This window comes from Chiloscyllium plagiosum, chromosome 6 (genome assembly GCF_004010195.1).
Source record: "Chiloscyllium plagiosum isolate BGI_BamShark_2017 chromosome 6, ASM401019v2, whole genome shotgun sequence".
NCBI classification, from domain to species: domain Eukaryota; kingdom Metazoa; phylum Chordata; class Chondrichthyes; order Orectolobiformes; family Hemiscylliidae; genus Chiloscyllium; species Chiloscyllium plagiosum.
In genome coordinates, this window is record NC_057715.1 from 40,407,477 (window position 1) to 40,411,679 (window position 4,203).

General features: G+C 42.0%; 1 long non-coding RNA gene across 1 annotated transcript; it reads right to left on the minus strand.

Annotated features, from left to right (window-relative positions):
* Nucleotides 1–779: 779 nt before the first annotated feature.
* On the minus strand, nt 780–2,155 carry LOC122551130. Its single transcript, XR_006312025.1, has 3 exons — nt 2,114–2,155; nt 1,303–1,366; nt 780–1,201 (listed from the first exon to the last, which is right to left on the minus strand). It is a non-coding gene; the product is annotated as an uncharacterized LOC122551130 (long non-coding RNA).
* Nucleotides 2,156–4,203: the final 2,048 nt, after the last annotated feature.

A 4,203-nucleotide genomic window follows, 5' to 3' on the forward strand; every position in this document is an offset into this window, starting at 1 on the left:
TTGAAGGCCATGTTGCAGCTGTACAGGACTTTGGTTAGGCCAGTTTTGGAATATTGCATGCAATTCAGGTCTCCCTCCTATAAGAAGGATGTTGTTAAACCTGAAAGTGTTCAGAAAAGATTTACAAGGAATTTGCCAAGGTTGAAGGGTTTGAGCTACAGAGAAAGAGTGAATAGGCTGGAGTTGTTTTCCCTGCAGTGTCGGAGGCTGAGGGTTGACCTTCTAGAGGTTTATAAAATCACGAGGGGCATAGATAGGGTAAATAGACAAGATTTGAAGATGCCGGTGTTGGATTGGGGTGTACAAAGTTAAAAATCACCTGATGAAGGACCATCACTCCGAAAGCTAGTGTGCTTCCAATTAAACCTGTTGGGCTATAACCTGGTGTTGTGTGATTTTTAACTAAGTAAATAGACAAGGTAATTTCCCTGGGGTGGGGCAGTCCAAAATTAGAGGTTTAAGGTGAGAGGGGAAAGATATGAAAGGGACCTAATGCACAACTTTTTTATGCAGATAAAGTGGTGGAGGCTGGTACAATTACAACATTTGGTTAGGTATATATATATGAGGTTATAGAGGGATACGGGCCAGGTGCTGGCAAATGGGACTTAATTTAGGATATCTGTTCGGCATCGATGAGTTGGGCCAAAGGGTTTGTATCTGCGCTGTCTATCTCTATGACTCTATGACTCTATGACTCTATGACATGTGCAATCTACCATCAGAAACAAAAAAAATCATGAATGAATCCAAATGATGGGAATGGTTTGTTATGGGCTACTTTGAGCTCAACGAGAACATCATTCTTTAAGTTCTTGATGATTTCTTCCAAAAGATTGAAGTTAAATACTTGTATGGTTCCACTTCAAAAATTGTGATGACTTTACTCAAGGGAAGTTTAGCTATGTATGGCATTCCAGACTTAGCAATATCAGACGGTAACACCCAGTTTTGCCAATGACTGGTTCGGAATGCCTTTATAGTTTTATACACATTGTCAGTTCATTCAGGAAAATATAGAAGCTGGGGAAGGAGTCAGGACAGTCAAATTCTTATTGAAGATAAATTACTTAGTTCAGCTAAGTACAGTCAACTATGTCTCACATCATCTCAAAATGGTCTCACTACATGTGAAGTGCTAATGGGAAGAAGACCGCAGAATTAACTTTCCAATCATCCACATATGGTTATATCATGTGTCCTGTCAATAGATAGAGAGAGCGTGTATAAGTGAAGAAGAGCCAGGAATCACATGCAAGTCAAACCAGAAATTATAAATAATGCTATAAAACTCATAACTACCCAGAATACCAGAGAGGACTCTATATGTATCACGGAGGTCAGTCAGAATCATGGAGGTCAATTCCTGGAAAAGATATGACAATCAAAATCCTTTCTCATAAAGATTGATAATGAAATGATGAGGAGAAATAGGAGTACATTCCTATGCCTCAGAAGAATACTTTTAATAGACAGGTCCAGTTATGTAGAAGGAAAACACCTAAATGATAAACCAGTATTCTCTGATGACTTGACTCTGTTACTACAAAAAATGAGCTTGTTTGAAATTTGTGGAGAACAGAAGACATCCATGTCCCGAGAAAGAGCATAGAACGATATCAGGGGGTTAATAACAGCTCCCCAACAACTATCTTTGTGAGCTATCAATGGAAAAGAGACTTGAGAGAGAGAGAGAGAGAGAGAGAGATGTAGAATACATGGATAATGTACAGATTACAAGATGCAGATCAAGATGCAATGCAAAAGGTTAACATTAACTGTGTAAATTGTCTACAGCAGCTGTGCTTTAAAGAATTACATGAGGACAAACTCTGGAGAGAGATGGTTTCATGTTAAGCTTAGTGGATTGCTTTTTCCTGTAAATTATTAGAAAAATGCTTAATAAAACATAATCTTAACAATAACCTAACTTTTAATAGTTTCTATTGTTCCTGACCAAGAACACAGCCTCCCATAAGACCTACTACAATGTGAAAGGATGCTCAGTGGAACCTGTGAATGAAGAATGAAAAAACACTAAATTGAAAATATGTGCCCTGTGAAAGAATTGCGTGAAGGCCGGCATCCCATCACAACATTACCCTTTCTTTACTTGTGTATAGTACATGACACTGACAAAGTTAGCTCAGATCCGGCTCCAAGAGTGAACAGGATCCTGACACACCTGCTTATATTTGCCAGCCAGGGCTCCCTGATTGGATCAGGTTAACAGCCCCAACAGGGAACTAATTTTCTATGAGATCCACCTGGCTGACATCATTTCAACCACTCCATCCCTCCCCCTTGAAGTCCTGGAACGTAGGCCCATTCTTTTTCCTGTAGTTTCTCCTGGGGCATTTTCACACCTGATGACTGATTCTGTCTCAGATACTTGGGGTCTGTACCAGACCATTGCCTGCTTCTTGCACCCGGAGCATCTCAGCTGAAACACGTCTTCCTCTTCGGATGGTAACAGCATTGAGGCTGCAACATCTGCTAGCCCATCTTGTGCTCAGGAGCAGGAGAGCCCATAGACTCTGACAGCCTTAGCGGATGTTCTGAGAGGCGGGATATGCTTTTCTCGCACCCCATTTGTGAGTTTGTAGCTTTTGTGTGATCCATATACTTGTTCTGGACCATCTGACTGACCTGAACATTATAAATCATGGGACCCGGCCTTGCGCCTATCATGCCTCTGACCTATGCAGTGTCATTCCTGTGATTTTAACATCAAACTTTGTTCCCTGAAATAAATTGACTCTCTCACTTACAGGAGTCTTGTGTCCTGCATTGGCATCTCTGATGCCATTTCATCCTCATTCCCAGTCCAAAAGATCAGATTTAACCTGATGTGGAGTCTTCCCCCCCATTAGCAACTCTGCTGAAACTGTCCCTGTAGACCCTGACAGCAACTACAATATCGAGAGTGTGGTGCTGGAAAAGCACAGCAGGTCAAGCAGCATCCAAGTGGCAGGAGAATCAACATTTCGGGCATAAACCCATCATCAAGATTCCTGATGAAGGGCTTATGTCCGAAATGTTGACTCTCCTGCTCCTCATATGCTGCCTGACCTGGTGTGCTTTTCTAGCAACGCACTCTCGACTCTGATCTCCAGCATCTGCAGTCCTCACTTTCTCCTAGCAACTACAATGATCTGATGGCCTGGATTCTTCAGGAAATCCTAGCTGTTTGGCCGAGACTTGGCTTTGTATTGGGGTTTTTGCTGTGGGCTCTCTGTTCAGGATATGTCCTGAGTGAGACACTGCAATTGCCTTCACTTATGTGATCTGCAAGCTCATTCGGACTGGCAAGGGTGTCCACTCATGTTTGAATACACTGTACCTCATAAGCTCCACTTCCCACATTTTGTAGTGACAGAGCCAGTTGGAGTGCCTGTTTGAAGTCCAGTTGGGCTTCAGCTTGTAGGCGCTTTTGCACGATCACATCACCAATCTCACAAACCAAATGGTCTCTCAGCATTTCACTTAGGATTAAACCAATGCACATGTCTCTTCCAGTCATCTAAACATCGTGGTCAAAAATTCTGTTACGTAATCCCCTGGTTCTTGAACTGGCACATAAAACTGATAGCATCTCCCAATTAGACGAAATTTGGGGTCATAATATTTCTTTGCTAAGTCCTTCAACTCTTGGAAGATTTTAGTATATGATGCTTCAGGGAAAGTTAGGGTCCTAATAACTGAAAAAGCTGCGAGTCCACAAGCAGTCATGAGAATTACTCATTGCCTTTCATTCACCCCAATGCCATTTGCCTGGAAAAAATAATGCATTCTTTCCACATTCTGGACCTAATATTCAACAGCAGGATTGAATGAGTGAAGCTTCCCAAAGAGCTGCATGATACTAGAAATGCCTTGCCCAACTTAAAGACAATAAGCAAATATCTTTGGGACGTGTATTCTTCTCATCACCACTGAAATAAACTGCACAGAGGCTGGTATTCCGTCACAAGTCACCTTTCTTTACACATGCCTAGTGCATGACACTGACCCAGCTATGTCAGAGCTAGCTCCTTGGGTGAACAGAACCCCTGTCACTCCTGTTTATAGCTGTCAGCTAGGAGTCCCTGACTCAACTTGGTTAGCAGTCCCAATTAGGGAACTCATACTCTTTGAGATTTACCTGGCTGACCTCATTTAAATCACTAACAGACTTTGTATCTCGGTACCAACATTGTTCTC